Below are 12,196 nucleotides of genomic sequence, written 5' to 3' on the forward strand. Positions count from 1 at the left end.
TATATTTCGCCTGCCGTCTGTCTGCAGACTTGTCAAAGCATTAATTCATGGTTTTTACTAACCGGTATTAGTATGTTGTTACTTCAGCATCATTTTGAAACGTGTATTACAATTAAATCACGGTCAAATATGTTCATCTTGTTGTAGTTGTAGCCCCCTTGCCAGCGATTCTCTCTCTAGTTTAGCAAACTCAGCCCGACTCAGCCCTGTTTGTTGGCCCCGATAGAACCACGATTTTGTCGGGCCAGAAAAAAGAGGTGAAAAAGTAGCCCCGGGCCGGAACTAGGCATAGTGGAAACGCAACCAAAAACGGGCCCGGCACGACACGGCACGCTTAAACCGCGCTCCGCGCCATGGTGGAAATGCGCCATAGGTAATGTGTTTTTTTTGGACGGACACTATCATTTACATTTTTTTACTGTGTTCAATCTGAATTTACTTTAAAATTAAAAAAATCTATATTGATTCTGACTTTTCTACATCCAACTCACAGGTTTATCATTGCTTTGAGAAAAAAAGATTATTAATTTACCCTTTTTAGAAGTGAAGATATAGTCATTTGTTCTGGGAATGTCATTTTCGAGCCTGAGACCTGAAAAACAGGCTTGGGGCTTAACATTAAGAAACTGCTGATCTTCTAGGGTTTTCACGCGCAACCATCCCTAGGGTTTACAGAGACTGGTCTGAAAAAGGGAAAACATCCAGTGAGCGGCCGTTCACTGGGCAAAAAAGATGATAGAAAGGTAACTCAAATAACCACTAGTTACAACCAAGGTATGCAGAAGACCATCTCTGAGCGGACAACAAGTCGAACCTTGAAGCAAATGGGCTACAGCAGCAGAAGACCACACAGGGTGCCAGTCCTGTCAGCTAAGAAAAGGAAACTGAGGCTACAATTTGCACGGGCTCACCAAACTGGACAATAGAAGATTGAAAAATGTTTGCCTGGTCTGATGAGTCTCGATTTCTGCTGCGACATTCGGACGGTAGGGTCAGAATTGGCCGTAAACAACATGAAAGCATGGATCCATCCTGCCTTGTATCAACGGTTCAGGCTGGTGTTGGTGGTGTAATGGTGTGGGGGATATTTTCTTGGCATACTTTAGGACCCTTAGAACAAATTGAGCATTGTTTAAATGCCAGAGGCTACCTGAGTATTGTTGCTGACCATGTCCATCCCTTTATGACCACAGTGTACCCATCTTCTGATGGCTACTTCCAGCAGGGTAACGCGCGATGTCACAAAGCTCAAATTGAGAGAAAAAAAACTGGTTGATTGAACATGACAATGAGTTCACCGTACTCAAATGGCCTCCACAGTCACCACATCTCAATCCAAAAGAGAACTTTTGGGATGTGGTGGAACAAAATATTCGCATCATGGATGTGCAGCCGACAAATTGGCTGCATCAAGTGATGCTATCACGTCAATATGGACCAAAATCTCTGAAGAATGTTTCCAGCTACTTGTTGAGTCTATGGATCGGTCTCAAGTCACTAATTTGTAATTTACTCGCTCCTCGGTCTCACTGGAAGTTGATTTGTGTGCGCCATCTTAAGGAGCGTCCCATGGCGCTTATCTGTGCCGACTTTTGTGTGTGTGAATAAAATGGGGACAGGGCTGGCTGGGTTAGGGTCTGCTGATCAGCTGTACCGGCGTCATCACAAACGGACGTCGCTTAACATGACGCTCCGGATGAAAGGACGTCCCATTGCTCCTAAAACACATTTCCTTGCGTCCTCTCTCTTCTCGTGTTTTTTTTTACATCTCTCCATGCATCCCTGGTGGGAAGGATTAAGACGCATGGAAAAGACACAAGTGAGGGACGCAGGGATACAAGTTAAGAGAAGTGATACGCAGTTTATGCCAGGACGAATTAAGGCAGTTAGGTCCAACCTAGCAAGGTGTACCCAATAAAGTGGCCGGTGAGTGTATGTTTTCTCTGGCAGAAGATTTGCCTCAAGTCCAATATATTTTGATTGAATTACAGAACACATGAACAAATTTAGGGACTATGAAACAATAACTTCCAACACTGTGACACAAACAAAAACACACATGTTTTCACAAATTACACAGCCCGGCTAGCTCAGTCGGTAGAGCATGAGACTCTTAATCTCAGGGTCGTGGGTTCGAGCCCCACGTTGGGCGCCTATCTTTTCCCTAAATATAGAAAGATATATCCAAGTTCTTGTTATTTTCATGCAAGCAGACCACCATCCCCCATTCACACTGCCGAAAACTATGAACTGGCCAATGATCTGAATGTGTCTTACTGCAGGGTAACTAATGGCGCATTTCCACTACACAGCCTCGCTCGGCCTCGCTCGGTATGGCTAGGCCTCGTTAGGCCTTGTTAGGACTGGCTCACTTTATGCTGCGTTTCCATTACAGTTTAGGAACTGGGGTGGTATCTATAGTAACGCAGTGTAGGCGGAGCCGTGACGTCATCTTCAATGAGAACCCCAGAAAAACAACATCAGCCGTTAGCTGTTAGCACTCAAGCTCACAGCTCCTCATATCTGTTCAGAAACTAGACAAAAGTTAAACAAGTACAAACCACAGACTGTCTGTCTCATGGCGAATACAGTCGCTGGTTTATTTATGTCTGTATAGGCCGTTGTTGTGAGTGTGGACGGTCGGAGCATATACTGCGTTAGCTTAGCCGATCTCCATTTAGACAACACGCATTTTAAAAGGTTTTTCGCCTGCCGTCTGTCTGCAGACTTGTCAAAGCATTAATTCATGGTTTTTACTAACCGGTATCAGTATGTTGTTACTTCGGCATCATTTTGAAACCTATATTAGAATTAAATCACGGTCAAATATGTTCATCTTGTAGTAGTTGTAGCCCCCTTGCCAGCGATTCTCTCTCTAGTTTAGTATACTCAGCCCGACTCAGCCTGGTTGTTGGCCCGGAAAGAACCTCGATTTTATGGGGCCAGAAAAACTGTGAAATAGTACCCGCCGGTAGGGCTGTGCAATTAATCGTATTTTAATCGCAATTACGATTTTGGCCTGCCACAATTACGAAAACAACATAATCGAAAAAAACGATTACTTTGCTTTGCTAGGTTGTGACATATTTGATCTAATTTATTTTAGTCTAATTTATTATATTTATCATATTTATATATGTTTAGTAGCTTGTTGAAGTGCGCTCCAAAATATTTGTTGATCTTGGTTATTGGTATTTATTATTTTGATATCATTTATTTTTGTATTGGTTTTTCAGTTGAATTAATAGGTTCAGGGTAATCAACAGTTAAAAAGACACTGTTCAAATTATTATTTGTATTTGTTTTAAAGTTCAATAAATGGATGTTTTCAAAGTCAATGAATAATCGTATTTAATAATCGTGATATCAATTATTGACCAAAATAATCGTGATTATGATTTTTGCCATAATCGCACAGCCCTACCGGCCGGTACTACGCTAAGTGGAAACGCAACCAAAAACGGGCCCCGCACGGCTCGGCACGCTTAAAGCGAGCTCCGCGCTGTAGTGGAAATGCGCCATAAGCCCACATTCACATTATTGTCATTGTAAGTCCCGCCCCCCCCGCCACACACACACACACACACACACACACACACACACACACACACACACACACACACACACACACACACACACACACACACACACACACACACACACACACACACACACACACACACACACACACACACACACACACACACACACACACACACACACACCACACACACACACACACACACACACACACACACACACACACACACACACACACACACACACACACACACACACACACACACACACACACACACACACACACACACACACACACACACACACACACACACACACAGACACACACACAGACTCCCCACCAGACATGATCTCAGAGGACGAAGTGCAGCAGCAATAGCTGGGGTAAACATTCAGGGACAAGGGTTAAACATCTATTCCGTGCCATATCAACAACCTAGAGTTGTATAAAAAAGTATTGTTTGTTGTAAACAACTGGCCGATAAAGATAAGGCATATAAAATACTGAAAAACACAATAAAGTGTTTCCGCCCGGTCTCGAACCGGGGACCTTTCGCGTGTTAGGCGAACGTGATAACCACTACACTACGGAAACAGTGACAAAACTCTCACCAGTTAAAGATCTAAATCATTGAACATTCCTTAAAGATATTCGTACAAACACATAACAAACCTAGACCTAACAACATCAACAGAAAGCTTATTATTTAACTTTAATTACAAGACGTACTGACACATTGGAATGGTGTGTATGGACTAGTGGTGGGCGGATCGATACAAAATATCGATGTATCGCTACCAACGTTGGTATGCGTGATGTGATCGATACTTAAGTTTCAGTTTCTCTTCTCTGTTCAGAGCACAATTCCCGTTACATCATAGTTGTTGTGCATGTGCAAACACCGCTCTCACTCACTTTGCTCATGCTCACTCTGCCCCTCCCCCTCCTCCAAAGCTATATCATTTGAGTGTTGCAGGCGTGCAGTCACATGACTCAGCAGCGCACTGCTGGCTGCTTGGCAGAGAATAAGAGGAGAGCCGCTTGGTGTTATTTTACAGCTGCAGACCAAAATACTGCAACCTGTGATGTTTGCAGAAAACGAATAAGGTACTGTGGCAACCAGACCCCCGGCACTGAGACAGAAGTCACTAGCAAATGCCTTTCAGCATGGCCAACAATATCCAGGTAGCTGATTTATAAAAGTGAAAACGTTGTCATCTCCAGCGTCAGCTAATGGTTTTTTTCAAAGTGTAATTGGCCATCATAGTTGTAATTTTAGCAGACTGATTAAATATAGACTATTCAGACAGTCCAGTGTTTCCCATACATTGATTTATTTGTGGCGGGCCGCCACAATTAAAAAGGTCAAATTTCACTTGTTTTGCATCAATCTTGATACAGGGTACTTATTATATGTTATAGTAGGGCTGTGCGATTATGGCAAAAATCATAATCACGATTATTTTGGTCAATAATTGATATCACGATTATTAAACGATTATTCATTGACTTTGAAAACATCAATTTATTGAACTTTAAAACAAATACAAATAATAATTTGAACAGTATCTTTTTAACTGTTGATTACCCTGAACGTATAATTCAACTGAAAAACCAATACAAAAATAAATGATACATTTATATTTACATTTAAATAAATCATATAAAAATAATAAATACCAATAAACAAGATCAACAAATATTTTGGAGCGCACTTCAACAAGCTACTAAACATATGTAAATATGATAAATACAAATAAATTAGACTAAAATAAATTAGATCAAATATGTTGCAGTGCACTGTCACAACCAAGCAAAGCAAAATAATCGTTTTTTTCGATTATGTTGTTTTCGTAATTGCGATTAAAATACGATTAATTGCACAGCCCTATGTTATAGTTTGGATTAGGGATGCCAGAAACTGACCATGATCAAATTCAAAAATCGGACAGCCCTGGCGAATATTAATCGATTATTCGCCTGCAGTCTGCACTCTGCGCAGCCTGCGCTGCTGGCTTCCTCCAAGTTTACAGTAAAACAAACTGGTGGTGTGACCAATGGCCATTTACAATTATTAATACTATTACTATTATTAGCATTAGTCTATATTTTGGTTGAAACTAAGCCAGGAAAAAAAAGAAACACATAAATAATAATAAAAATATATATAAATAAAATCGAATTTTAAAAATAATTTTCGATTATGGAGACTGTAACGAATATTCGAAAAATCGAATAATCGCTGGCATCCCTAGTTTGGATTCCTAAAGCTTTTAGTCTACTACTCCCATCATTCAAGGGTGGTTTTCACTATAAGTAATGTTTTTTTTTGGATGGACACTATAATTTACATTTCTTTACTATGTTCAATCTGAATTGACAGTTCTACATCCAACTCACAGATGTAACCTTGCTTTGAGAAAAAAGATGATTAATTTACCCCTTTTAGAAGTGAAGATATGGTCATTTGTTCTGGGAATGTCATTTTCGAGCCTGAGACCTGAAAAACAGGCTCAGGGCTTAACAGGTTAAAGATATATAATAACGGTAACACTTTAGATTAAGGTACACAAATTAACCATCAACTAGTTGTTAATTAACATGCATATTAGCAGTATATTGGCTCTTTATTCAGGGTTCCTTTTCCAAAGTCAAATTCAAGCACTTTTCAAGCATTTTCAAGGTGCATTTTCAAGATTTTCAAGCATCTTACAGCTGTTGTAAATTACATATTTATATACACATACTTGTACTCAAATGATTATTTCCCTACCTCACATTAAATCAGATGTTCTTTATGCTGTAAACAACCAAATGTGTGTTTCATAATAGCATTCTACATGAGGATGAAAAATTAAAGAAAAGAAAACTAAGTTTAATATTTCAAAATGAGTGACCCATCTGTACGTAGACTGGGCATCCCATATAACCTGGCTGAGCCAATATAAAACAATCAGCCAAATAACTTTTCAATACATTATTGATTACTATTTTTGAGGTACTTTTAGGTTGGCAGTAAACATAAGTCAGAGGTAAATGGTGTACCTTTCCTCCACTACATGTATTTAATACCTTTAGTTACTTTACAGATGTGGATGAATGATGTGAAATATAACCAAGTGTTAAATCAGACTTTAGTTCCACCTGGAGTAAATTCACAAGCTACCCTGCAGTATACAAAGTCATTCAAACTAGCTGCACCTTTACCAGCTTTGAGAACACTTTAATGATCAATCATTATAAAACATATCATATATATTATTCTGAAATGGACCAATCTGCACAATGACTACTTTTACTGTCGCTACTTTAACTATATTCTGGTAGCGTATTAGCCTGAATTGTAGCCACAAAATCACGCAGAGCTGCATAAAAATAGACTCACAATGGTAACAAGTGGAAAATAATATTTACAAATGTGTACAATGATTTGTAGGTAATTTTGACTACTCAAGACACCTGACTTATACATCTTCAAAGGAAGACTGTGTTCATTCTACAATTAAATGGGATTAAAGCTAAATGTAGTTTTACTTGTATAATACTTCAAGATTTTATATAAAATAATAATTTAAAAAAAATTGTGAGATCCATTTGTGGCGGACGATATTTAATTGTGGTGGCCCGCTACAAATAAATCAATGTATGGGAAACACTGCATTAATAAAACAGATATTTGAACGTGTGCCTACTTTGTTCATGTACTGTTGAGGTTAATTTCAGTAGTTGTGTGCTATAATGTATTTACAAAGTGTGAAGAGGAGGCAACTTTAGAATAGGGAACCTGTTCAGGTCAATTATGCGGCTTTCACACAAGCGCTTTTCCCTTTCTAGCTCCTAGCTAGAGCTTTTCTGGTTCAGCTCCGGTTTCCCTTTTCAGCTCCCGCTCTGTTCACACCGCCCAGCTGCCGCTGCTGCGTCATGACGTCACCGTTTACATCGCTGATTTTCTCCCCAACGGAGCTCACAACAACAACGGGGGGGGGGGACTGTGTCGGGTCGATGTTCGTGTTGCTTTTAATCATACGAAGCCAGATTAAATTAAATAACGACTTCTCCAACCTTATACTTTTCTCCAGAGTGCCGTGGTTCATTGTTTATTAATGTGTTTCAGCGACATTTACCGACCGCTGCAGTGCTGGCTGCTCTTCCACGGGAGTTTATTCTCCCGTTAGCTCCGGGTTAGCTCACACGGCTCTAAAGTATTCACTGTCTGACTGTCACACAAGCAGCTGATACATATCCCCAGTTCCCCTTAAGTGAATGTGTGTCAGTCTGAATTGACGCTGTTTGGCATCACAACGCTGTTATGAAAGTTTCTCTGGTATAACATGGGTGATGTTAGCATAGCAACCGAAGCTAAACTGACTACTTGCTAAGCCGTTTTCTACAGGCACATTTTACCGGCGTATTTTTCATTATGATTCTACTTGTGATAGTCGGACATGACAACCTGTTAGGGATGGGTATTGTTAAGGTTTTAACGGTACTACTACTTTTATCGATACCGCTTATCGGTCCGGTCTTTTAACGGTACTCTTATCGGTTCTTTTGGAGAGAAAAATGAGGTAAACTAACTATATGTTGTATGTCAGGGACTACGGATGGAAATTAGCTCAAAGCTAAAATCCGGCATATTTACACTTGAAGCATTATTTGTCTAAAGTGTTCATTAATGTGCATTGTCCCTATTCAAATAAACGATTAAATGAAAATTAACAAATTGTGAACAAAACTAACATTGCTTTTTATTTAAATGAAATACATAATATTTCACATCAACAGAAACAATAACGTTTTAACAAATCATATTAAATAATCTGATGACAGAACTGTGAACAGAATGGCTGAAACTTTAACAAACTAAATAACTCAGTTACCTCTAATCATTAACCCATGTTTGAATCATTGAGTTAGCTCCGTGTGTTGCTGCTAGCATACATAATATGCCTGACGTGGAAACGTTACTCGTGGATGGGGCTACAGAGCTACTAGAGAGACAGTCGAACCCGGTGCATTTCTCTGTCTGAATGTGGAGCACTTTTGCAAGATGTTTAGACAAATTGCTCGTGTTACCGCCCTGACATGCTAAACTCTTATTGCACTTTAGGCAACGAGCGAGACGGGTAAAGTTTAACCACACCTCGGAGCGCGTTCTCTCCGCCATCTCCTCCGTGTGTGTGTGTTGCTGCATGTAGCAGCTGCGTGTGTGTAAACTGCCCCGCCCCCTCACACACAGGCGGGGGAGAGAGATCTCTCGTCTGGATTGGAGAGATCGAAAATACTAAAAATGACGCATTTTGCAGTCTTTTTGCATATTAGAAACGGAGTTGGCGACACTAAAACTGCAATATAATGTTTGTGTAGCAATAATACACATGACATATTTTTTAGATGTCTCCAGTACCGATAAAAAGACCGATAACGTCGGAGCTTAACGGTACCACGGTCTTTAATAATTCAGCCCCGGGGCCCGTTTAATACCGGGGCTCGGTACCCATCCCTACAACCTGTGCAGCCCATGTATTGATTCCATCCGATAGCTGCTACAATAACAAACAAAACGTCTGCCTGCTCTCCACAGTGATCAATAACAGCGAACGGATGGTCAAAGTAAGGTACACATTTTCTGCACGTACGCCTCGACGTAAGAGAGACGTAAGCGACGCCGCGTCATAGCTCCGAAGCTCTTGCCTCTAGACCGACAATTTTTTGGAGCTGGAAGTGAACCGCATTCCGGAGCTATGACGCGGCGCCGCTGCGGTGTGAACAGGAAAAACCAGCGCTTTTCCAGCTCCAGCTCCGAGCCGGAGCTGGAAAAGCGCCGGTGTGAAAGGGGCATTAGAGTCAAATTACTAGCTTATTGGTTATGAACAAGACTTCACTTTAAAATAGGGAACATGTTCTTAGATCTAAATACCTAATTTTGAGTTATTTAGACACAATTAACACTTATAGTTTAATGTCTTGTTACATAAGAATAGGTCATATTTGTTAAGTGTTATTATGGGAGAATTACTATTCTTGTGGTATTACTGCCTTATTAGGCCCATATTGAGCAGAGCATATTGAGACCAAAAGTCATGTACAACAACTTCCTTACTTGCAATAAATAAGCACTAATTAGAGGGTTATTGAGGAAAAACTCTCAACTAATGGCCTATTACTTGTAGAATATGGTCATGTAGAATAAGGTATTAATAAGTGTTTTATAATTACTAATAAAGAGCCAATATACTGCTAATATGCATGTTAATTAAGTTGATGGTTAATTTGTGTACCTTAATATAAAGTGTTACCATAATAACGTGTGTTCTGTTTTATTTTCGACTTTTATTTATTTATACATTCATGTATTTATTTCCATATTTATTCATGCTTTATTTATTCTTTTATTTATTTATTTCCACATTTATTTATTTCCTCATTTATTTATTCCTGTATTTATTTATTTATTTCCGTATCTATTTATTTATTCCTGTATTTCTTCATACATTTATTTACACATTTATTTATTTATTTATACTTATGTCATGTTCCGTCCTCCATATTGGTAAGCTGAATTTATCAATAATTTGTCAATAAATATGGGCGAAAAATGTCACTTATCCGTCGGACACGTCAATGGAAAGATGTCCGATATTGTAAATAACATGTCCTGGATGATCGGACGTGTGCTTTTTCGCACACTGACTATTCGACATTGCGCAACTTCACAACTGTCGAGCGTTGGTGGTATAGTGGTGAGCATAGCTGCCTTCCAAGCAGTTGACCCGGGTTCGATTCCCGGCCAACGCAGTCCTTTTTTGACACTATCTGTGTATTGTAGGGTTGCCTTGATTGTTAGTCGACCAAATGTCTTCAATTTAGTCGACTAAATGTCTTCAATTCAGGCGATTAGTAGAATAAACTAATTATGCAGGGTATATGGAGGAATCCTTAAGTCAAATTTAATACCTTTTAAGACCTTTTTTAAGACCCTTTCCATACATTTTAAGACCTCATCGCCACTTCGAGTGTTAACCGAAGAGATGAGAGCGCGGCAGAGAAGAAGCGGAGAGGATAGTGAGTGAAGAGAACAATTAGCGATACAGGGAGAGTAGCGGAGAGGAGAGTGAACAGGCGTGTTAGCGGCAGACAGGGAGAGACAAATAATTACACATGGCGCTCTCGAAGAAGAGGAAAGTGGACAGTGAGAACAGAGCTTTTAACCCTGAGTGGACGGACTCAATCATGTTCATCCTGCCCACTGGGAGCACAGAACCAGTGTGTCTCATTTGTTCAGAGACCGTGGCGCTCATTAAAAGTGCCAAAACGCCACTATGAGACAAAACACAAAGTGTTTGACCAAACATTCCCTCTCAAGTCAGAACGGAGGTCACAAAAAATAAGCAGTCTCAGAGCCCAATATGATCAGTCGACCAGGATCAAAATTAAAACTAAATATCGTTCCAGGGCAGGCTAACCGAGGCTAACCAATGAGCACCTGCATGTGTGTATGAGAATGGCCCTGACACCATTTCAGCCCAGATTTACAAACTCCTGGCAGGACAAGCTCGAGCTCAATTCTCGCACTGAATAAAAAAAAAGCACCGTTTTTTCCTGTTCACACCGCAGCGGAGCCTCTAAGCTCCGGAATCCGGTTCGTTTCGAGCACCAAAAAGTTGTCTAGAAAGCAAGAACCGCATACGTCCCGCTTACGTCGGAGGGGGGCGAGATTAACCTGAGCTAACAGTTAAAGGCGAGTACGGCAAATAAAAGTTGTAACAAGCAGTAGTGCTGAGCAAAGTGACTAGAACGCAACCACACACTTGTAAAAAAAAAAAAACACACTTTATAAAGTCAGGCAACACTAACCAGGCTTCTTGTGATTCTGTTTATTTGTACCTTACTTTGACCATCCGTTCGCTGTTATTGATCATTGTGGAGAGCAGGCAGACGTTTTGTTTAGTATTATAGCATGCTATCGGATGGAATCAATACATGGGCTGCACAGGTTGTCATGTCCGACTATCACAAGTAGAATCATAATGAAAAATACGCCGGTAAAATGTGCCTGTAGAAAACGGCTTATGCCACAATAGGATAGCAACAAGTAGTCAAGTTATAGTCAGTTTAGCTTCGGTTGCTATGCTAACATCACCCATTTTATTCCAGAGAAACTTTCATAACAGCGTTGTGATGCCAAACAGCGTCAATTCAGACCGACACACATTCACTTATGGGGAATTGGGGATATGTATCAGCTGCTTGTGTGACAGTCGGACAGTGAATACTTTACAGCGGCCGCTGCAGCAGTCGGTAAATGCCGCTGTAACACATTAATAAACAATGAACCAAGGCACTCTGGAGAAAAGTATAAGGTTGGAGAAGTCGTTATTTAATTTAATCTGGCTTCGTATGATTAAAAGCAACACGATCATCGACCCGACGCAGTCCCCCATTGTTGTTGTAGTTAGCGCCGTTGGGGAGAAAATCAGCGACGTAAACGGTAGGCCTGTCGCGATAATCGATAAATTGACTTATCGTACGATAAATAAAAATGGACTAGATAACTTTTCTGAGCTCGATAAATTGCCGTTTACATAAGGATGTGACTAGCATTTTAGCTAGGAGCGCTGTGGCTGCCAGGCGCGCTGTGGCTGCGCGCTGTGG

At 40.3% G+C, this 12,196-nt stretch overlaps 3 non-coding genes across 3 annotated transcripts; 2 read left to right on the forward strand and 1 right to left on the reverse strand.

Annotated features, from left to right (window-relative positions):
• Window positions 1–2,079: 2,079 nt before the first annotated feature.
• Window positions 2,080–2,152, forward strand: trnak-cuu. The gene has a single exon. It is a non-coding gene; the product is annotated as a tRNA-Lys (tRNA).
• A 1,910-nt stretch (window positions 2,153–4,062) lies between these two features.
• trnav-aac lies at window positions 4,063–4,135 on the reverse strand. The gene has a single exon. It is a non-coding gene; the product is annotated as a tRNA-Val (tRNA).
• A 6,132-nt stretch (window positions 4,136–10,267) lies between these two features.
• Window positions 10,268–10,339, forward strand: trnag-ucc. Its single transcript has one exon. It is a non-coding gene; the product is annotated as a tRNA-Gly (tRNA).
• Window positions 10,340–12,196: the final 1,857 nt, after the last annotated feature.

Source organism: Trematomus bernacchii, unplaced genomic scaffold, assembly GCF_902827165.1.
Source record: "Trematomus bernacchii unplaced genomic scaffold, fTreBer1.1, whole genome shotgun sequence".
NCBI classification, from domain to species: domain Eukaryota; kingdom Metazoa; phylum Chordata; class Actinopteri; order Perciformes; family Nototheniidae; genus Trematomus; species Trematomus bernacchii.